The 24460-nt window shown below is 40.5% G+C and overlaps 1 protein-coding gene across 6 annotated transcripts in view; it reads left to right on the plus strand.

Moving 5' to 3' along the window:
* Window positions 1-24460, plus strand: part of LOC121826666 (uncharacterized) — a 73853-nt gene that overhangs the window by 3968 nt on the left and 45425 nt on the right. Inside the window, exon 3 of one of the 6 annotated variants that reach the window (XR_013045630.1) lies at window positions 1577-20020. The exons of 2 other annotated variants lie outside the window; for them this stretch is intronic. The gene's annotated coding sequence lies outside the window, so the exon portion shown is untranslated. Of the gene's footprint in view, window positions 1-1576; window positions 20021-21095; window positions 23736-24460 lie in introns of those variants that run through there. 3 more of the 6 variants (XM_076554262.1, XM_076554261.1, XM_076554263.1) reach the window with 3 other exon arrangements.

Below are 24460 nucleotides of genomic sequence, written 5' to 3' on the forward strand. Positions count from 1 at the left end.
GTCCTTGGAGGGAAGAAGGGAGTGAGTGAAAAGCTCAGCTGGGGCCTGAGGTTGAGGCAAAGGGGAGGAAGGCCCCCCACCTGGTGAAAGGGACAGCACTTCCACCCCACCCAGCCACCTCAAGTACAGGCCCCTGCACACCTGGAAGAAATTAATCTGTATAGTGCCGTTGCTGAGGTGCAGGACCATGGCACGGCTTGTGCATAGCCATTTTTTCAGGTAGGGCAGCCGGGCCAGCTCATCACCTTCCGGGGCTGTGGTGTTGGCCCCTGCTGTCATGGTGGCCCCTGCCTTCTGCAGGTGTTCATTCATGTAACTTCAGAAATGCTGGAGGAGAGTGATCTGGTTGGAAAGTTGAGGCAGGGATTGCAGAATGAGAGCCTGACCCTGAGTCAGACCCCAAACCCTGCCACACCCTCTTACAGCAGCCAGTTCCCACCTTCTTCATCAAGGAGTCAGGGTGGGAGCTCATGGTGGGGTAAGACTCCATTCCATCATGGTCTATGTACTGGAGGCTGTCGACATCATTGTAGAGGACGAGGCATGTTGAGTCATTAAAGAGTGCCCCTGTGCTGTTGTCACAGAGCTGATACCCTAATGGCGGGGGGTGGGGGGGGAGGGCTATCTTAGAAAGGCAGGAAGAGGTGGACAAAGGCTGGGAATAGCTCAGTAGTAGAGTGCTTGCATATATTAGGACCTAACAATTCTTGGTAACACAGCCACACAATTACGGACATCACTCACTTGTTCACTCAAAGGCTACTATGGCAGCACCATCCCCTGCCCATCGCACATTCTGGAGACACCTACCAAGTCCATACTTCATTGATTGGTCTACCCACTGGCTGACCCAGAAGATGGGGATACATGCAGGATTCTCAGCCTCCTCTGGGATAGAAACAGAGCACTGGTTAGGCCAGTCCCTTCTTCTGTCTTCTCAGATAATCCTCCCCAGAGCTGGGGGGGGGCACCCCATGAAGCCTGTGGAGGGCTGTGACAGCACAAACCCAGACACCCAAATTGCAGCCCTGGACGTCAAGTCCCAATTCATTAAGTGGGCCCCTTTACTGTGTCTCAGGAACTGTGGTAGGTGTGGATAGGAAAAGAAAACCCTAGGCTTCTAGAAGGACCCACATACCGACCAGAGGGATGAAGAGTAATCAAAGTCATTAACATCAGGGCTGGTGGAAAGCCTAGTGCCCCAGATTAAAGTGCTGAAGAAACTGAGCAGACCCAACCATTCCTGCAACGCTGGAACCACCTCAGTGCACATGAGTCCCAACTGCAGATACATGAACGTGTCGGGAAGAAATGTTATGGAGAATTAAGTCAGGTTAGGAAGTGCTGGCAGTGGGAGTCAGGGTGGTGACAGTGGGCACAAAACCCTGAGGCTGGAGCTGACCTGAGTCTCTTGAGAACCAAGGGATTAATTCCCTGGCAGAAAGGAGACAACAGACACAGCTGTGCAGAGGTGACCTATCAGTCACCTACAGAGTGAGATGGGGCAGAAGCAGGCAGAAGGCACACCAGGAGGGCCTTGGGTGTCAGGCTAACTCATCTGCATTTTGATCTCCAGGAAATGGGGGCTCTGCTTGCTGACTGAGAAACCCTGCCTTCTCCAGATGGGAAGCCCCTACAGGACTCACCTTGCCGCACCAGCCTTCGCTCTGAGGGCTTGGAGGCATTGACCCTGGTCAGCTGCTGCTGCATGTCACTGAGGTGGCACTTGATGCCCTCACTTGTCCCCCAAACCACTGGCTCCTCCTTTTCCCAGGGATGGTTAGGCAAGGGTCTCTCTACACCTAAGAAGGTGACATGGTCATTAGCCAGGCACAAAACCACTGGAGGGAGCACAGGCCGGCCTGCCACAGCTAGCACTCTTCCCACAGTACCATTGGCTCTCACTGCTGTTGGGAACTGAGTCAGGACTGGGTTGGTGTGTCAGGTACATGGTCCTTACTGAGAGGCCACAAAGCTTTAAGAGCTCAGGCCTCTGCTCCAGCCTGCCCTTCCAGGACACCTGCTGTTGCTGTCCCTCAGGGAGGGAGCCTGAAGGGACTGAGTGAAGCAAAGAACGAAGGGCACCTTGTGCATCCAGGAAGGCAGAAGGATGGGTGAAGCACAGTGTAAGCCTTTTGCTTTGTTTGCCTACACATAACTGAGTCTAATGAAATCCACACTGAAACATTAGTTGGCCTATGGTGATTGGGGCTGCGCTGGTCACTGTTGCTGTCTTTATTCTTGAACAATTCACTTCCCCAAACCAGCATGTGTCAGTTCTCCCGTGAAACAGGACATTCCCTAAATTTTCAATTAAAAACAGCAACAAAAATCCCACCATGCTGTATTAAGAACTTAAGTGTAAAATAAAATATCCAAGCTCTGATTTTAAAACTAGCCAAAAAGGGGCTGGAGAGATGGCTCAGCCACTAAGAGCACTGGCTATTCTTGTCAAGAACCTGGCTTTGGTTCCCAGCATTCTTATGGAGGCTCACAACTACCTATAACTCCAGTTCCAGGGGATGCAAGACCGTCTTCTGGCCTCTGTGGTCACCAGGCATTCATGTACTACACATTCATATATGCATGTAAAACACCCATTCACAGGAAAAACAAAATGAGACGGTTTGCAGAATATGTAAAATCAAACTTGTCCAAATAAAACTATTGAAAATGGAGGACGACTACTCCAGGATCACATAACACATGATACAATTCTCTACCTTTGGATAATCTGGAAAATGTCTATAAAACATTTTCATTTATTGCTACTTTCCTAAGAAAAAAAGACTCCTAAAGGAGCAGTATTTTAATAGCTCCCCATAAGATAGGATCCACAAGTCCAGCACTACAGGAAAGGGAAACAGAAAAGGGGGCTCAGCAATAGCTCAATTAACAGAGTGCTTGTCTAGTGTGAAGCCCTGAATTAACATTCTCAGCTCCTTATAAACTGGCCGTGGTGGTCCACGCCTGTAATCCTAGCACTTGGGAGACAGAGGCAGAAGGAACAGAAGCTCAAGGTCATCCTTGGCTACTGGGAATTCTAAGCAGACTGAGCCACATGAGACACTCTCTCAAAAATTTAAAGGGGAAAATAAAAATTACAGCAATAATTAACTACACCAAGACCCACTTGTGGGTGCCAAATTTGATGGGCAGCAGTTTTTCAAACAACTTCCTGCAAGATACTTACCAATGACCGAAAACAACAGTATCTGTAGCAGAGACAGCCTTGTCTCCCCGACACATTGAAAAGAGCACATTCCCTCTGCAGCATTCCTGCTCAGAATGTAGAATCTTCCCTAAATCCCGAGGAAGCAACAAACCCAACAGGAAAGACACTCATCAGTACCCTCTGAAAGTTTCAAGGTCACAAGACACAAGGAAAAACCCAGAGACTGTCACAGGCTGGAGGAACTAAGAAGCTGAGGTCTCTAAATGCCATGTGCAGTACTGACTTGCACCCTGGTACAGAACAAGGTGATGTTAATGGGGAATCGGTTTGATTGACATGAGGACTGGAGTTTGTTGACAGGATTATCTTGTGGTTAACGTTTTAGTTTTGGTAATTATTCTATAGTAGAGAGATGCTGATAATGGAGGACGCTGGGGGAAGGGCACATAGGAAGTCAGCTGTTTTGTTTATAACACTTTGTATAGCCCTAAAATTATTCCAAAAAATCCAAGTCATTGAGTCAGGAGTGAGGCACACATTGGTAATCCCAGCATTTGGCAGTTCAAGGCTAGCCTGAACAACATGAGACTCTGTCTCAAAGCACCAAAACCAAAACTAAATCATCGCAAGTCATTTGCCTAAAAATGTAAATCTAATTGAACAAACTGAGAACTTTGTATTAAATTGGAGGTATATCCACACAGAGAAACAAAGTCCTTCAAGCTACTTCTCAAAGACTACAACCCTTAATGAAATATATTAAGGTCAAACAAAACTGCAAGAAAAAAATTAGTAATTCTAAATACAGTGGCACACTCCTATAAGCCCAGCATCTGGGAGGAGAGGGGGTATTGAGGCCAGAGATTTCAAACCTGAGGCCAGTCTTGGCTTCATAGTCTGTTTCAATAAATAAATAAATAAACAAACAAACAAATAAATAAAGTGAAGGAAAGAGGAAGGGAGGGAGTCAAAAAAAAAAAAAAAGGAATGCTACCAGGTGAGGTGTCTCCTGCCTTTGATCCTAGCACTTGGAAGGCAGAAACAGGTGGATGTCTGTGAGTTGGAGGCCAGATTGAGCTACATAGTGAGATCTTGTCTCAAAAAGGAAGGAAGGAAGGAAGGAAGGAAGGAAGGAAGGAAGGAAGGAAGGAAGGAAGGAAGGAAGGAAAGATAGAGAGAAAGAGAGTGAGAGAAAGAGAGTGAAAGAAAGAAAGAAAGAAAGAAAGAAAGAAAGAAAGAAAGAAAGAAAGAAAGAAAGAAAGAAAGAAAGAAAGAAAGAAAGAAAGAGAAAGAAAGACAGGAAGAAAGACAGGAAGAAAGACAGGAAGAAAGAAAGAAGAGAAAGAAACTGTGAAGACAATATGGGATTAGATTAATGCTCACAGTCCTGAAGGTTGTGCTGGTGTCTGTCATGTCTGTTTTCAAGAAGTATACACAGAAGCATTAACAGAAGAAAGTTTGCTCTTAGGGCAGGAGAGATGACTCAGTGGTTAAGAACACTGACTGCTCTTCCAGAGGTTCTGAGTTCAATTCCCAGCAACCACATGGTGGCTCATAGCCACCTGTAATGAGCTCTGGTGTCCTCATAATAAATAAATAAATCTTTAAAAACAACAACAACAAAGTTTGCTCTCAATCAGTTAAGAGAAACACATAGAGGATTGATGATGAAAACATCAAAAGAAATGTAAACAGACTGGGAAAAGAGGGTCAGATGCTTCCTGTTCATTCTTCTACCTATTTAATCCTTTGTTTTCTTTTTCAGACACTTTCTCTAACAGCTCTGGCTGTCCTGGTACTCGCTCTATAGACCAGGCGGGCCTTGAACTCACAGATGTACTTTAGTTTAAGTATAAAATGGCTAGACCACAAACTTAATAATAGCTCTTTCTCCCATCAGAAAACTGAATGAGGGCTCTATTGCTTCAGGAGTTTAATTTCTGAAATTCAGAGCAAACTGTAGGCAAATTAAATACTAATAAAGAGTAGTCTTCATGGAAAGTTGAATACTTAGAGACTAATGGAGCTAGGAAGAATGTGGTTATGAGCACCATTGTTAACCAGAACATCTTACTCAGTGGGCAGGTGAAAAAAAATGCAACTATATTATTCAAGGTTCTCTACAGGATCAGGACTGGAAAAATGAATCTCTCCATGTATGTAGAAAGTTGACTTCATAGAATGTCTTACAAGCTGTGCTCCAGGTAGTCTAACAATGGCTGCCTACAAATGGTAATTTGAAGAGTACAGTACTTGTTCAGTTCATGAGGCTAAATATCTTAGCTGGACTTAACTATACACCAAAATACCAAGGAAATAGGCTCTAATGCTAGTAAAGGAATAATGAACTTGGTGCTAGGGCAAGGAGGGAAAGAGAGAGACAGAGCTTCCTCCTTCAATATACTTTATATATGTAGGCAGCCTCCAGAGGTACAATTCAGATTAAAGGTGGATTTTAACCTTTGATTTGTGTGTGTGTGTGTGTGTGTGTGTGTGTGTGTGTGTGTGTGTGTGTGTGTGTTTTCAAGACAGGGTTTATCTGGGTGGCCCTGGAACTCATTCTGTAGACTAGGAGAGCAGCAAACTCAGGAAAGTCCAACTGTTTCTGCCTCCTGAGTGCTTGAGTTAAAGGTGTACACAACCAGCAAGCAGCTAATTTTGGATTTCCCCTCAAATGATCCAAATTAAAGATGGATCTTTAATTTCAAAACAGTAAAAAATCTCTCACAGGTATATCAACTCTTTGGGTTTTAGTTAATTTCAGAAGTAGTCAGTTTGACTACCCAAAACAGCCATCACAATAGCCAACAAAGAAGAAATGAAAAAAAATTCTTACCTGCAGGAGGCAGGGAAAGCATGCTTTTCCTAAACAAAGGAAGTATGTGGATTTTACTTAGGAAGTCTGAACATGTTCATGTAGAATTCTCCCTATTCCTAAACAGGCAGGTAAAGAAAACCACTTCTGATCATAATCAGAATGTAAAAGCAGAGATATTTAGGGATATTCTTAGTGCAATGTCATGCAGAAACTTATGTAAATTATAAAAATGATGGAAAGAAATCCCTTGGCAGGTTCATCTTGTACCACAAGGTCTTAGCTGAAAATTAATAAATGACACAGTGGAAAAAATATTGCTTTGGAAACTATGCAACCTGTCAATCTTGATGTTCAGTCTAAAGGATAACTGTACCAATGCCATTGCCACAGATGGAAAAGATAGAGAACAAAAATACAGAGGACTTCAAGGAAAAGACAATTTACATCACTGTACACTCTGCTCTTAGATGAGTGGTTACGATGAACTATATTAACCTCAGAATGAAGCAGCTTATACCTCTTAACAGGCTGACTCGGTGGAAGTGAAAAGCTCCTTCCATGCAAGAACATAGGGATATCCAGGCTGCTGTCTTTCTCAGGGCTGTGACATCACTGTAGAAAATTTCATTCTTCCCTCTTCCTCACATTAAAAAAATTAAATTATGTGAGTGTTTTCCATGCATGCATCATTGCACAGTGCTTACAGAGGTCAGAAGAAGGCAGGAGATGTCTGGAACTGGAGTTACAGAAAAAGGGTTAGCTACCATGTGGGTTCTACAAATGGAACATAGGTCCTCTGTAACAACACCCAGTGCTCTTAATTGCTGAGCCATCTCTCCAGTCCCTATTTTTATTTAAAGTTTATTTTCCTAAATTGTTAATTAAGAGATATTACATTCCTTTTCCCTTTTATCTCTTCATTCCATCCCTTCCCAAATCCCTTCTAAATTCTTCCTTTTTAATTATTGGTGAATAAGTATGCTGAAATACATGAACACAACCTGTTGCATCCAGGTTTGGTGGTTGTACCTATATGGATAGTTGGCTGATCATGTTGTATTGGACAAATAATTAGGGAGCTCATCTCTGCCTTATTCTCTCAAATGGAAGAAAAATCTACTTTTTAGTCAGCACCAGGTTTATTCCCCCGACTAGCCTGCCTTGGACAGGAAACGTGACCAAGAATAGAAAACTTAGGGTAGAAAAACACCTTACTATTTAAGAGCACTACAGATTAAAGATGGACACAGCTTGTACAACATTAATACTTCCACTTTCTTCCTACAGGGAGAGATTCATTCTACCAGTTCTGATAATGTAAAGAACCTCGAATAATGCAGTTTTTTTCACCTGCCCACTGAGGGATATGTGCTGACTAACAATAGTGTTCATAAACACATTCTCCCTAGCTCCATTATTCTCTAAATATTCAGCTATCCATGAAGACTACTCTTTATTATTATTCTTTTGCCAACAGTTTGCTCTGAATTTTATGAATAATATTATACTATGTGGGACTAGTACACACACTAGCCACATTGTGTCCAGGATGATGAAGGGGAAGTGCCTATGGAGATCATTAAGATCACATGGTTCTTAGAGCCAGGAAGTATAGGCAGGACAAGGAGAGAAGAGAATTCTGAAAAGTGGCTTAAAAGAAAGCTTGCTATATGCCCACACTTACTACATCTGAAACTGGTTGTTATCTTTTGCTATTACTATGGCATATATATTTATATGTCTGTGCACATAAATAAATATGAGCTACTGGGTCCATTTGCTGTTTCTTCTATTTATATGATTACAGGGCAGACCACTTTGTTTTGAATAACCAACTAGTGGACTCATCCCTGGGAAAAACAATTTTCCCCCTCAATAGTCTGTAGTTTCCTGTAGTATTTGGTCTAGGGAGAGGATCTCATTAGATCCCCTCACACCTTCTGTGTTAGTATGTGTACTGGCCATGTTTTCTCTTCCACACGAGATCTTCTTGCATGGTTCAGGGTCTGTCTACTTCGTTAGCTGTGGCTTTGACTTCCCAGCTCCCGTATGAATGTAGCTCTGGAGGTCCAGGTCTCCTCTTCCAGAGCCCTGTGGTTGTAGTGGATGGGCTGCCATGATGTCTCCTCGGGCCTTGATCTTAAAGCAGCTCTCCAGTTTAGCTTCCAATCACTCCACACTGGACCTCTTTCCCCAAATCTGAGGTCACCACAGGATTCCCAGGTTCTCCAAGTCAGGCTAAAAATGATGTCTGGAAGGGCATTTCCAGAGATAGTGAAAATTTGTGAGCATGTTTTATGGGTGTGTCTGTGAAGGACTTGCCTGGAGGTGCATCTGATGATTGCTGTTGGGTTTGCCTTAGGGAGAGGATGTTTTTCCCAAGTGATTGGCAGGCTTGGCCCAGGGAGGCAGGGAGGCAGGGATGCACAAGCTCACAGGCCCTGTGCACCAACCCAGTTCTTGCCTATCTCAAATATCTATGAAGCTGAATGGGGTGTTCATGGAATGTCACCTGCCCTGATCATTTGCAGCCCTCGAACTAGTCCCTGGAAACTCCCGGGAACTGGATCTAGCTGAAAAAGCAGTCCAACCAAAGCTTCTGATGAAACCCAGATAGGTGGAGGTCATAGTGCTGCTACTGTATCTGTTTGGGATAGCAGGAAGCTGAAAACATCACAGGAATAGCTGGCCATGGTCATATAGGTGAGAACCTGATGAAGGAAAAGTGAGGCAGGTATCCAACTAGTCTTATTCAGGATCTTCTTGCCACCAGGTTACCTTCTGATTCTTTAGTCTCAAAGCACTCTACAGACCCTTCTTTGAGTTCAAAAGCCTTCCAAATACTTCCTGGTGCCCAGCTGCTTTACAGAGCTTTTCAGGGTGGCCCCAATGCCTTCTGAGACTTCAGGTACTGCAAGAGTGTTGGAATGTTCCAGAGACAGCATGGGTGATATTCATAGGTAAGCTCCTTGGTAAAACTGGAAATGTTATAAGCTAAACACACTCATAACTATATTTTGAAGCATTATTAATTTTGTATTTAAAAATCTAGTTATATTTGCTATTATCAAAATTATGGAGCTTGTTGATATTATAAATTGCTGCTCTTCCTATAGATTGAGGTTAGACAAGTCAGCGTTAGACAATTGTTTGGAAGCTCCCTCTTATATGGGAAACTGTCATATTTTGAATAATGAGTCAATGATATAGAATAAAATGTTTATTGGAATTTTTTGTTTGTTTGTTTTTTGAGAGGGTTTCTCTGTGAAACAGTCCTGGATATCCTGGAACTCACTCTGTAGACTAGGCTGGCCTTGAACTCACAGAGATCTGCCTGCCTCTGCCTCCTGAGTGCCTGGATTAAAGACATGTACCATCACCACATGGCAAATTTGTCTAATGTTCAATATATATTATTTTATATTTGTTTTATATATTCCATATTTTCAATACATATTATTCATTAAACTATACAGTGTGAGTTTTAGACTAGCTGGAATTTTCTAATGGGACCTTGTCTCAAACAACAAAGTAAGATTATATTCAACTGTGTGTGTGTGTGTGTGTGTGTGTGTGTGTGTGTGTGTGTGTGTGTGTGTGTGCTTGAGCGCATGTGAGCACTATGTAGGCCATATTCAAAGAGATCTACCTGACTCTGCTAATATACTCAAATATATTCATTTATGAAAATGATTTTTCAGAGATCAATGGCTCACACCTAAAATGAATTTGAGATATTGTCCTTAACCTGAGGACCTCTGCAGTGGTTAAGCTGGGACCCTTGAGTGCATATTGGAAAATGTTTTCAGGGTGAGTCAATACAAATCAGAGTTGGAATTTTATTTTGAGACAGGGTTTCTCTATGTATCTCTAGCTGTTACTGAATTCAGAATGTAGGCAAGATTGGCCCCAAACTTGAAGAACTCTGCCTCTGCTGTACAGGTATTGGAATAAAAGTTATTTGCCACATTGTCCAGTTTTAATTTTATTATCTATTTACTTATGATTGTTTGTATGTATGTGCTCATTTATTTGTGGAAAGGTGTGCATATGTGTCATGGTTTGGGTGTTAAAGTCAGAGAACAATTTGGAGTGCTGGTCCCTTCCCCTCAGCATGTTTGACATGGGGTCTCTAATTTGCTATCACATGTAAATAGGCTTGCAGGATTTCTCTTGTCTGCCTTTTCTCTTGCCTTAAAACCACTGGATAAAAGGCATGCACTCTTGAAACTGTTTTTGTAATGCACAAGTAAAGGGATGGTTGCAAAGTGAGCATTTCATGTGTTGAAACATTTTCACAGCTCTAAAGTTTATGAAACAGAGAATTTTGGAGTGAGTCTGTTTTGAGACAGAGTCTCACATTCTAACCTTGTCTGGCCTGGAATTCACTATGTAGTAGATGGGCTAGGCCTGGAACTTGAAGAGGTCTACCTGCCTCTGCCTCATGTGATGACACCTGAGTAAAAAGAAATTTTTATTATGTATTTAGCACAGATATTAGTAGAAATAAGTTTGGAAAAGTGTACTCTTGTGAGGGAGAGCCACACTTAATTGATAGAAAGCCATGTGACAGTGTGTGCCTTTCTAAGATCCATTTCAATGGGTTCTTAGGGAGTTTCTCTCTCTGTGTCTCTCTTCTTGGTGTCTTTCTGTTTCCTTCTCTTTCAAAACAGGATCATAGTTCTGTTCCTGAGGATTCTTGGGTGTGATTCTGTTTTAATGAGGTAAAAGCATGGGTCAGAAGAGTTCTGCACTGTGCCTTACTCTACATGAGGTTCATATTTCTGCCCTGCAATCCTCAGACAATTGCTGCTCACATCTGGGAAAGTAGTAAGTCCTTATTCAAAAGGTTTTACATACTTTGGCCTTAAATATGGCTCATTTGTATTTGAGATATCACTTTAAAAAGGAAAATTTTCTATCTACACAGCAAATTTTATTAATTTTGTGTGACAGTTAATATTGATTTTTCAATTTGATAAAATCTAAAATCAGCCAAGGGAGACTCCTCTAGGCCCATATTTGAGGACTTATCTAGATCATGTTTTTCTCTGGGGTGTGGTTATGAGAGATTATCTTGTATATGAAGTTCATTGAGATGAGAAAACTTTTGTCCCTTCCAGGAGTGACAGCACCATTTCATCCCATTGCCTTGTTACTGGATTATGTAATAAGAACCAACATTTACCATTCTCTGACTCCTGACTGTGGATACAAGGTGATCAGGTTAATAGGAGAATTAACATACAATAGGTTGAAGGAATTGAAACTACCCTTGCTTGCTATCTGGCTAGAGCCCAGATATTTGGGATTTTGCTGAGATTTTTCTGCCTTGGTGTCTTGACTGCCAATTCAAGATTGAAGGGCTCATGGAGAGCTGATGACCATGTCAGAGATTTGAAACACCTGCAGAAAGGGCCTGAGAAGACACTGCTTACAGCAGACACCCGAACCTGTGGTAAATTCTAGAACCATAGGATAAATAAAGAGAGATGCCAGTGTGGAATAGTATTGGCACTGTAGGAAAGTTGTGTGTACTAGGAATGGCAAAGTCTAAAACACGGAGCTTCTCTAGTCCATGAGATCCCAGAATATCATTAACAGGCTCAGAATTTGCACAATGTGATACAGGAAGCTGTTCAAAAAGGAAAGAACAGAGGTATTGCTTCCTGATTTGTTTTCCTTAAATGTGATTGATTATTTGCTATGATCCTGTCCTTCCCTTTGTGAAAACAGTGGGATGTTATTTATTTTTTTCACAGAATATACATTTAAGAGACTGTAGACTTTTTAAATGTTGGAATTTTTAAAGGCTATGGGATTTAAGAATTTGAAAGTGTTTATGTTATGATTAACATGAGACTCTGGGGAACATGGATGGAAACATTTTGTTTGATAGGGATATATTATAAAATTATGAGTCAAATGAATATTTTTTCCCAAAGTTACTTTAGGTCAGGTTATTTTATCCACTTAACAGAAAAGAGACTACTCCACCACCGTGTTTGCTGCTCAAAATGAAAGGAACCCAGATTGACAATTTATGGACATCTACCAGACCTTTAACTTGAAATACATTTTTAATCGTGATCTATGAGACACAACTTTGAGTCTTTTTCTGTGTCACTAATGTATAATTCCTTAGTGCTTTCATCCCTGCAACCATTTACATAAAAGCTCCAAAAAGTGGACTTAGTAGATTGTCTTCATATATATCAGCATACTGATTCATACTTAGTTTACAAGGAAGAAGTTGGAATGGAAATTCATACTTAGTTTACAAGGAAGAATGGAGTGGAAAGGAAAGTGATGGAATGAAGAGAAAAGAGGGGAAAGTGGTGTAATATCTTTAAATAAAATGTATAGCAATATATTTTAAATAAAAAGTGGGGTAGAGAGATAGTTCAGCAATTAGTAGAATTGGGGGTTGTTACAGAAGACCAAAGTTCTATTCCCAGAACCCACATGGTAGCTAACCATTTTCTGTAACTCCAATCCTGGGCATCTCCTTTTTTTTGTTTTTTGTTTTTTTCTGGACTCTGTAGATACTGTTCACAGACACACGTAGGCAAAACTCTCACATAACTAAAATTAAAAACCAGTTAAAGCCGGGTGGTGGTGCCTCCCAGCACTCAGGAGGCAGAGCCAGGAGGATCTCTGTGAGTTCAAGACCAGCCCGGGCTACAGCGTGAGTTCCCAGAGAGGCACAAAGCTACACAGAGAAACCTTGTTTTGAAAAGAAAAAACTTAAAAACAGAAAAATAAAAAAAATAAATTTCTCTTCAGTGGTTTCAAAGTCCCAAGACAGACAGCAGACAGAGATAGTTAGAATGAACTCCTTTTTGTCCTGAATGGAAGGAGCCGTGGTCTGGGAAAACCCAGAAACCTCACAAGATTACAATTCCCATACAGTTTCATTTTACAAGGTCTGGTTATAGAGTGATCACAGAGGGGGTACAGTTATGTCAACAGGTACATTTTTCCTGAAACCTCAAGGGGGTAACAGGGCTGAGTGGAGTTTACAAAAAGGTCACAGTGATCCTCCTGGAACACTTGCAACTATCCAGGTCACAGTTGAGCACATCTCTTAACAGAAATCTCTTTACATTGTTACATTGTAGGGGTGGTTGAACAATGGCTGAGTCAGGTGGCCCTTGGAACTAGTTCTTTTAGTTTCTCATTTCCTGGTGCTTCAAGTTTCTCCTTTCCTGAGGCTTGGGGGTGTAAGCCTGAAGGGCTAGGGTCTTTCTGTTTCACAGGTACAGATATCTTTTAGTTCAAACATCAAGATGAACAGATATCATAGGCTCCAAAGCAATCTACTTTCATAGTGTCTTTTCTGCAATTTTCAGCTAAGACCTTGTGGTACACTCTCTGTGAGTTTGAGAACACTATGTTGTATACAGTGAGTTCCAGGACAGCCAAGTTGATCACACAGAAAAGCCCTGTCTTTAAAAACTAAAAGAAAAAAATAATATTAATTATACTACTTAAGTAATTATAATAAACTAGGTCATGGGAGACCATGGGAAAAAATCACTGAAGACCTTAGAGAGGCATGGCTTGCCCTCATGCTTCTTGGTCCCAAACACCTAGGTTTTTCTCTCTGTTGAAATACTTTCATCTGCATCTACTCCACAGAATTTGTCATCCTCAATGGAAGCATCTATGTTGTTTTAGTCAACCACCAAAGAGAAAGAGAATGTGAGGGTCCTTAAGGCTTCTGAATAACCCCTGTGCTGAACCTCCATTTGAAATGCCCAGCTGGCTCTGCTGGGTGTAGCAGGTTAATTCAATCACATTCCCATATCTATACTAAAGTCCTTCATGATGCTGCTCTGAATGCATGGGAAGAGAACCTTCAGTTTGTTCTGCCTCTGAGAGCCAATAGTGCTCTTTATCTTGGCTCTGCTATACAACAGGGAATGCAGTTTGTGATCCTTGGCATCCAGTCTCTGTGTGTGGTAGCAAGCATAGGGGGTTGTTGGTGTTTTGGAATCTGAATATTATCAGGAAGATGAAATTTTAAAATAAAGTTTCCTGAGAGGATCCACATATAAGGGAAAGAGAGATGACATAGTCTCAGGTAAACATATAAATGGAGATGACATGTGTTGACTGTTGTTACAGAAATGCCTCATTTGCAGGAGCCCTGATTGTTTAATTTTCCCCTTAGTTTTGACATGGCTTTCCTTTTCTTTTTCTCAAGTGGCTGTGGAAGTAAACACTTTTGAACGTATGTCACCTATATGTGTTTGCCCACTGTTCACAGTTCTCTCACCATTTTAGATTTTCTAGATAAATTCTCTCAATTAATACATAATGTATATTTATTTATATTACACACAAACATGGATACTCACTTCCTACTTAGAATGTAATTGGGTCATTTAAATCAGTTAGGAAGGAGACATTGTTATATGACCCTTCCAAGCAGGAATCAATTGCTCATTATATCAAAATCAAAGAAAGAGGCACAAAGAAACAGGAAGGAATGTATGCTCTGAAAAAATTAATGTTTAAAGTAGAATTGCTATAAAAGACATACTGTGTCATATACTAAGATGAAGTATTTAAATGTGATACAAACTTCCAAATGGAATTTGTCAGTCATAAGGTGGTGGGGAATGATCGTAACAAGAGTCTTTTGTTCTTTTTACTTTTCTGTTTTTTGACTGGATTTAAAGAATCTATTCCACTGTTTCTCTTTGTTAGCTACTCACCTCCTTGTCAAGCTGCACTCCCCTTCAGTTGTGCTGACACCTGCTACCAATCTCTCCCACAGGGGCTGAGGCTGATTTTCTTGCCCTGGCTGAGCAGAGTCACATTTACCTTCATCACTTAGACTTCACTGTCTTCTCTTTAGCACTAGGAACAGCTCTGAGGAAATTTACAGAGGAATGTGAAAATTTAATCAGAATTAATGTAGAAACTGAAGTTTCTCTTCAGGTATCATCTTTACTCCCTGTGACACAGGAGGAATGTTCTAACATTCTGTGTATGCACTCCAGCTGTTAAAGGCAGAGATGCTGAAGCAGGCCTAAGTTCTATGCCTTTACATTTGTGTTGCTTACTCATGCCTGAAATGAGTCCTTCATAGCTCAAAACTCATCCAAGATGAACAACGTCCTTTATGAAGGCACAACTTCTAATTCTTTCCTAAAGAGACCACCTACTAAGAGAAAAGCAGTCAAATGAATGAGCCTATGGGGGCAATTCAGTGGGAAGCCCACACACTCAAAAAGAAGTAAGCCATGCCTTTAACTGGCCCTTTCATTTGATAGATTGTGGAAATCTATCCACAAAGAAAGAGGCAGTGCCACTCATGTAGGTCATGTCCACTCAAACTGTGTTTTATACAAGTACATACATGTAGATAAGAATATTTCTAGGGTAGGGAGGGGCAGGCGGAGGGAAGAGGAGGATCTTTGATTGGTATGTAAAATGAAAAAAATTCCTAATTAAAGCCAATATTTCTATTGTGCTAGATTTATATTTGTGCCTAGAATCATTATTCTTCCACATAGTTTCTGAACTCTCCTACTCTCCCATCTCCCATAAGATATGTAAAAATTACAAACCTTAAAAATATACTATGCTATCACTAAGTATTTGTTGATGAAAGGATTGGTTTCAACAGCTTTATCTTTCTGTGAAGTACCATGCTCCAAACTGTTTCTGGGAAAGAAGCAGTTGAAAACAGCAGTTCACATCTGAAAATACAGATTGTTTTCATTATGAAACCAGATTGCAGACTCCTGAAGGGTTTAGTAATGTTAGATGTTCACTCGATTCTGGACATGACTGTGGAGCATAGCTTACTCCTTTAAAAGAATGTATCAAATCAGGTTATGTTAGAATAGTAACAGTAGTTATCTGAAAGCCTGAGATTCTGCTAAGTTGAGGCTGGGCACCTCAGCAGATAGAGTAGTCCCAGAGTGGCAGTCTCACATTGGAGAGACCCACAACCCAGTGGTTGCTCAGAGCATGAATCTGGCTACCTGAGCAGTCTGAATGTGGTACTAGAACTTTAGAAGTTTCCTGGAGAGGTGATATTCTCTAGTCAATGGACAGATACTGCAAAGATGTTTCTGGTATCAGCAGAGCAATCCTCTGCAGCAGCAGCAACAGGTTAAATCAATTCATGGGCAAGAGGAATGGCCAGGCAGGCACAAGGTTAACAGCCTGCATCCTACTCTGCCCTTTTTAATCTAGGCTGCTAACAGAAGGTTTCACCCACACTTATGGGGTGGCTCTTTCCACATAAATTAAGGCAATCAGGACAAGTTTTTAGTTTGGTTCCCTACTGAGGCAATTCTAATTTGTGGCAAATTGACATTAAAACCAATCTTCACATTCCACCATTGCTCACTCTCCACCTTAAAATCCATATGCTTATGCAGACATAAACATACACACATCACAGCAAGGAAACAAAAAGGAAGAAAAAAGAATATATTCAGAAAATGATATTCAAATTAAATTGTAAATACAATATAATCTTTTGTCCCTCAAGCCTCATATTTAGTTCACAGTATAATACAATCCTCTTTTAAATGTCCTATATTCCAATATTCTAGAAATCCAAATCCAAATCCTTTAAAAGTCTCATATAAAGTATTGGGGACTATGGGGGTTCAGCCCCTCGATAGTCCCCTACCAGGGTTTGGGACGAATCTACAATCAGCTGATAATTAATCTTTGGTGAAAAGAAATGAATCTATGTACATGAAACTCCTTAGTCCATACACTTTATTATTCTGTGCCAGTTCTCTCTCTACACAGCTTATACTCTGCTGTCATTTTAGCTCCTTTCTTGCCTGATTTCTCTCTACATTTATCTGCTGTCCCCTCTAGGTTCTATCTTAATTCCTTCATCTTAGTTCTGACCCTTCTAGGTTCTCATCCATCTGGTTCTTTCCCATACCATCTCTTCTCCCATCTCCTCTTCTCTCATCTGTTTTTCCTCAGCTTGTTCTTTCCCATCTGGCTCTTCCATCTCCTTCCTCTAGTACTCTCTTCTAGCCCTTCAATCTAGTTTTCCCCATCTCAGTTTGTTCCTCTCAAGCTCTTACCCATCTAGTTCTTCCATTCTCTTTTCTCTTCTCCGTCCCCCTGTGCCCTGGAAGTCCCAGTAAATATACACTTACAAGCAGTAATCCCTTGGCAGAGTAAAGCCAGGCTTCCAGGGTCAAATGGAGGGGTGATAAGAATCACATAGAGAGGCAGTAATACATAATTATCATTTGCAACCCAAAAGGGAAGTGACTAATGCGGAATTGAATTAACTAAAGGCTAAATTCAGGTAATATCTAAGAAGAGAAATTTTATGTGCTACACTATAGTCTTAAACATGATTGGTAGAAAATGTTAAGACTCTAAAAGTTGCTAGGTCAATGGGAGAAAATAAAACTGTCTTCTTTTTTCCTGTGGTTCTTATCTATTCAAGTTACCTGCTGTTTTTTCTGGAGGGTGAGGGAAAGTGTGCTCGGTCACTAGGCAACCTGTGTACCGCTAGTTGCCTCTGGTGATAGTAAAAAGGAGATATGTAAGATTTGGGAAAGGAAGTAGATAAGCTTAATTGGCACATCCACCAGGTCTTCTCAAACAGGTAGTCTGGATACTTAAGTCTGTTCTTAGAGAGTACAGAGGTATCTCTGATAAGCTACTTTCCTCCATCTGGGAATGGACCTGCCCAGATGCTGCCCATTAAGATAATTACAGGGAGGCTTGAGCTAGGGTTCTGGCTGTGCATAGCTGTCAGTACAGAAGGTTATCTAAATATTCCTTTAGTAGAGGGGAAATGGTGTCCACAAATGATAGAAAATCTACAATAGCACACAAGAAACTCATAGCAGAAAACAACTGATAATCAAAAGCCAAATATCACCAAGGCTCCCTGAGCCTCAGCTTGACCTCTGGAAGCCCCTTGGCTTCTTCCAGGTATTAACTTTGTCATAATCAGCTGAAATCCTGCTTTGTATATTTTTGTGGCTTGCAGCAATAAGGAAACAGTGTACATACATCCAGCACATTATGTTAATAGTGTCTATTATAATTCCAATCCTGAAAAAATAAATGCCATAGCAAATAGGCAATCAAACAAAGCTAAAAAGACATCCAGTAGAAAAAACTCAAAACCTAGTGTTCTAATGAATTTGGAATATAATATTATAAACTCAGAAATAGACTGGGTAGTAAATTTCTTTGGAGAATAATTGTTTTAGTGTCTCATAACTTATCTTTGATAATATGGATTCATAACATTTGACTGATAATAGTATCTCATTCAATATTGGATTAAATTATAAATAGAAATAAGAAAACAATACTGTCTCTTTCATGTATGCATACCTTATTTTATTAACAAATAGAAAAAGACCATTTATGTTGAATATAATAATTTTATATTTTTTAAAGCTGAAGGGCACTCACTCTAGGGCCAGTCTCAGATTCATGATCCTCCTGCCTCAGGTTCCCAAGTTGCTAGGTTTAGAAACATGCACCACTATTCCCTGATAAAATGTATTTCTCAAACTGGGAGGTGAGATCTATGTATTTGCTTGTATAAGGCATATGAAATTGGAGTTTATATAGCTACTGCCAGGTTGCTCTCTCTAGAAGCATCTGCAGAGCTCAAAATGTAACATAGGTCTATTTTCCAGTTTCCTGTCTCAAACCTTGCACTTGTGTCTTTCACACGGTCCTACTGATATTGAGTGGAAGATGGCAAGAACAAACCTCTGGATGAGATACTTTGATGAAGGTGGAACTTTCTGCCTTCTTTCAACATTATCACCAGACCCAAAATATTTCTCTATCTTGCCAACTGATACAACAACACCTGCATTCCCCAAAGTGACCCTGATGGAAGACAGAGGAGGCACAGCTGGAGAAGCCCCACAGTGACACTAAAACAAAATCTGTTTCCCTGGACACAAACTGTTTTCCTCCTTTCCCTTCTGCATGACAGCTCTCATCGTAAAGATCATGAAATCACTCAAACCTATGCTTTTGTCATTTCTCAGCCATGAGCCGCTAAGTCATTTTACATGCCGAATATTTACCAAATCACTTGGAGAGGTGAATGATAAGAGCACAGTCCTACTGATGCAAGAAAAAAAAAGCTCCCTGTCCATGCTGAGTCACAGGAACGCCAAGCTGATGACCTGATACAATGTCAACATTGTTAGATACCACTTCCTCACTGGGACTAAACACAGCCAGTTCTGCAGAATAGAAGTCAACCCTAATCTAGCTGTCTGTGGAATTGACTTGACTAGGGTTCCTGTCACATACAAGCAGCTGTGTGATTTTGAGAAAGTGACACTCTGGTTGTCATTTTAATTTTCTCCTCTTTCCAATAAAGTAGTGCTATCTGGTGACCTCCCAGATGGCCAAATGGGTTTTCTGCTCCAGGTAAGAGAATGTGAGGCTAGGTCAGATAAGATGAGGCAAGGTGAGCAGAACAAGACCTATGGGATGGTAGGTGTGCAGCTCTGGCCACAAGGCCTCCCTCTGTAACTTATGAGCAGACCATGGAGGCCTGAGCACCCACTTGTCCTGTGCTGAGCTGGAAGCCTGCGATGTGCAGACCCCCAGGGTTGAGAGGCTCCCAACCTTTTTCTCTTGAGACACTGCAGACCATTCCCACCAAAGCCACATCCCACCAGAAAAGGCCAGCCTCCAAATAGAGCCACATGCAACACATCCAATCATAAATGACATATGAGGCTTAAGCCCGCCCCTGAAGCACTCTGGCCCAATGAGCATCCGGGCAGAGACTCTAAACCTCCCCCATTCCACCTTGTTCTTCCGGCCTGGTGCATTGAGCATGCTCAGACTTGAGGACATGAAGGAACTGCTGAGGAGCTGCTGAACCGTTGTGGAGGAGGTCTGTGGAGTTCATTCTGGTGAAGGCCGTCCCAGGCCAGCGTGGCCAGGCTCAGGGTCTCTGAGGGGTGGACCACACGAGTGGGAGACTGCCATCTCCTCAGAGTCTGGACTTCCTCACAGCCCCGGGTCTGGTGAGGCTGAGGTGAAGGCAAAGGCCTTCTTGGCAGCAGTCTCCTCTTAGGCCAGGTCTAGTGAGGGCTGGGGCAGTCTCCTCAGAGCCTGGAGACTCCTCACACCCAGTTCTCCTGAGGCCGCGATGCCTGCTGTGAAGATCCAGGATGGCAGGATGCAGTTCTGAAAGAATGATTATAGGTTTTCATCCAAATTGTTATGGGCTTAACGTTTTCTGTATTTCTTTACTTCATCTTAGTGCCTGTGGGATCTGCAATATCCCTTTTCTCATTCCTTATGTGAGTAACTTGTATTCTTTCATTTTTCTTCGCTAGTGTGCCTAGAGATTTATCAGTGTTATATAGATAGGTATCTTTCTCTTACTTCTTGTCGTATTTATTTTCAGTTTATTGAATTTTAAAAATTGATTAGGGGATTCTTAGTCACTTTCTTTTTAGTATTTATATAAAATTTATGTAACAGATTAAAAATTACTTAAGTCAGGTGTTAAGTATTTCATACCTATAATCCAAGCCCTTGGGAAACAGGATTCCATTAGTTTGAGAACAGAGTGGGCTCCACACAGAGCTCTACACTGGGGCTATGCTACAGAATGAGATCTTATTGTAGAACATACACACAAAATCCAAATGTATTCACATTCATATAAAATCATTTAATGTTTTTGTTCATGTTAACAAATGGTAGAAAGTGAAATTTGATTTTTTTAACCTATGCATTTTTTCTTTTTTTATTGATTCTTTGGGAATTTCATACCGTGTACCCCAATCCCATCCATCTCCCAGTCCCTCCATATCTGCCCCTCACTCTTTTAGAGTCCCCCCACAAAGGAAAGAAAAGGGGAATATAAATGAGACAAAATAAACAATAATTACAAAGAAGAAAAAGTAAAGCACTTCACTCTGCCGACCCCCATCTTTTCCACCTCTCCATCATCTCTCCATCATCTTAGTGGCATTAGGAGCTGCTGTGTATCATGCAGGTCTAGCATTGATGGTGTACTGAAGCCAGGGGCCTTGAACCTGACCAACATCGCTTTACACAATGAACATTTGCAAGTGAAGCTGTTGGACTTTCCCTCCTTTTGTTCTGTCGACTCCCATGTTCAACTTTAATTGTGGATTTTTCAGTTTCCATCCACTTTCTCAACCAGGTTGGAGGATTCATAGTTAAATACTTTTAAAGTAGTGTGTTCTGTCTGCCTGGAAAATTGATCCCTTTTCACCACACACATGTATATTATAATATTTGTGTTATTCATAATAGATACTTTCCCTAGTAAAACTTATTGTTAAGCAGCTTACTTTGGTGGTAACATGGGTACTAGGACATTTTAAAGAACTGTGCCTTTTCCTGCCTCTTTACTCTGACACTCTGCCAATACATTTGTTTTCTATTCATCATAGAGTGAAATCTTTTGTGGTTGTTTATCTAGTCTGGCAATTTCTCCCATCTAGACTTGTATGGTTAATGCAATTACATGGTTAGTTTGAGTCTTCTATCTTGATAGTTTTAACTTCACAGGTTCTGTCCAAAATGTCTTTCTGTGTCTGCTTTTAGGTTTTTATTCTATTTATCCCCTCACGTAGCTTGTTATTCAGGCATCTTTTTAAAAAAATTAATAGCTGTTTTTCAAGCACTGAAGGCCCATGGGATATTAAACTCAGAGCGCCTTCCTTGGTGACTTATGTCAGAAGCTGCCAGACCTCTGGAGCTCATCCATTGTGTGTTGTGTCAGCCAGACCAAATAATAGTTTATAGTTTACAGATTATTCATGCCAAAATTTCTGTCTTTTGTTATGGTGGACTTCAAAGCTTTTGTAATCCTTCTTAAGGAAATATATACGATGTATGACAATATGGTGATGGAATTTAGGCACACTGTAACTTTCAGTGACAAGAACTAATGAAATGCTAAGAAAGCCCTTATAATGTTTAAATTTTATGCAGATTTATTTGCATCAACTTTATACAACTCAGATTTCTTATGTGGTCCAATTATTTTTTATACTGGTGTTAATCTTTTGTGATTCTGGGCTCCAGAATGACCTTATAGTACTTATAATTTATTAATTACACTCCTTTATTCTTACAACTGAGAGTGTGAGAATGAACTGACATCATGTACAGCATCCATGCAACCCTCTCTGCCTCTCTGGTTCCAGAAAACTCAATAGGGAAAATTGGAGAGAATACTTTTAAAATTCCACATATGTGTTTATAGGAGGAGGTATGTGCACAGGAGAGCAGTTCCCACAGAGATATGGAGAGGCTCCAGATTTCCTGGAACTAGGGACATTGGCGTTTGATTATGAATTACTGTGATGGGTGATGGAAACTGAACTCAGGTTCTTTGAAAGAGTATAGTGTGTGTTTTTCTGTGAGGCCAACTCTAGCCCCATCATTCAAACATTTTAAGAGAAGTTTATTAGATAGTAAAAATGTAGTCATTTTGTTTAGTTTTATTAAAATCTATAAGCCCTTATGCATATAAGTAATTCTTTTTCTGTTTTGTTACTTCTAAAATTAATCTTATTATTCTGTATATATTAATTATACAAAGTCACTAATTTGCTCATATACATCCCCTCACTACCCTGTTAAACTCCCTCCATCTAAATAAAATATGTGCCCTCACGCTTCCTCACAAATTTTCCTCCTGCTTTGATATTTTTTCTAGATTCCATTTATGAGACAAGGTATGGGATATTTGTGTTTTGGAGAATTGTCTATTTCTTAAGTTTGATGATACATAGTTGCAGCAATTTTCTTGAGAATTATATAATTAATTTTTTCTATAGTTTTTCCTTTATTGAATTATCTTGCATTATATATGTATATCATGCTTTCTTTATCCATTAGTATTTTGGTAGTCATCTAAGTTCATTCCATAAATCATCTGTGTTGTAGGTAGCACAATGATAAAAATTACAAACAAACTCACATACACACATATACATGATCCAGTATAGTGAGTTCACTTTTAGAAGTAGGCACACCCAGGAGTGACACAGCTGGTATGTCTATGTTAAATTTTCATTCATAACCATCATTATAGCATCCACACTACCCAGGATGTTTTATTTTACAATAAACATAGCATATATGCTCCTTTTTACACTTCCTATGCAGCATTAAACAATTAGATTTGGTGAAAATTGTAATCATTAAAAAGACACTTAGAGCTGGAATTATGGGGCAATCTAAATATTATTCATCACCAAAGGATCATTTGTCCTCTTCTGTGTTTACGTTGTTTTTATTTTACTAGTGTGAGAATGGGTTTGGGGACCCAAGAAAATGACCACATAATCTGTAGTGTTTGAGCCAAGCTATAAGTACTGCTGCAAATTTATTTTAATGCAAGTGATTGCCATGCCTTTCTTACTCTGAGTGGTCAGAGCTTGACCTCATATTACTGCATGGCTGGTTCCCTCAAAGTGGTCCACTTGGTAAGCAGAATGCACTTGTGAGTACCTAGTATAACTTTGCACACATATTTGTATCTCACATATATATTGGCATTTGAGATACTGTCTCAGATATGGTCATTATGAAAAATTGTTTTCAGCATGCAGAAAATGAAACTCTGCTCTTTATCTTCTACTATACGCAAGCTCTGCACCAAATGCATCATAGAAGTCAAAATAAGACCTGATACCCTGAAATTGTCAAAGGTCACAGTAGAGAAAATACTCCCACTTCCAAGAACAGGTAAGGGATTTCTGAGTAGGACTCTCATCCAATAGTAAATGAGACCAAAAATCCACAAATAGGATCTTATGAAATTATGACTTTTTATTTCAGCATAAGCAAATATAATTTAAGTGGTGGCCTACAGAATATGAGAAAATCACTGGTGCAATAGTGACATGGGAGTCACTGTTTAATTAACTTCCTTCTGATCTCGTGAGGCCTGCACTATAGGAAGGAATTAATACCTAGTAGTGTGTACCTGGTCAAAAGTCACTGGCTTGACAGGTCATAACCCTTAAGATGATGCTACTATTGTTACTTTGTGTAATAGCAACTGCTTTGTAAATATTTCTGTTTCTACATCTAGATCTCTTCAGCTCTCAGTCTTGGTCAGAGGTCCTTCTTTCGGTAGCAGGCATCAGTGAATGCACAGCCTCATAACATTAGAATGTTGAAGTGACCATGAATGCTCATTGCTAAATGGAACCTGTAAATTAACCACTTCTGTTAGAAATAGGAAACATCGTTGAAATGGGCCCTGAGTGTCCTGTCTGAGCGTGAGGGGAACAGCTGTGACATGCTGTCTTTTGGACATGACATAAGCCATTGCTCACTCACAAGAACTGTGATCACCTGCAGCTTCAGGTGACCATGTTCGGGACTGACTGTGAACATACCTATCTGTCCTGAACCAGACTGTGGTGGTATTCTAATTGTACTGAAATGTGATTTTTATTGTATGT

Source organism: Peromyscus maniculatus, chromosome 18, assembly GCF_049852395.1.
Source record: "Peromyscus maniculatus bairdii isolate BWxNUB_F1_BW_parent chromosome 18, HU_Pman_BW_mat_3.1, whole genome shotgun sequence".
Classification (NCBI taxonomy): domain Eukaryota; kingdom Metazoa; phylum Chordata; class Mammalia; order Rodentia; family Cricetidae; genus Peromyscus; species Peromyscus maniculatus.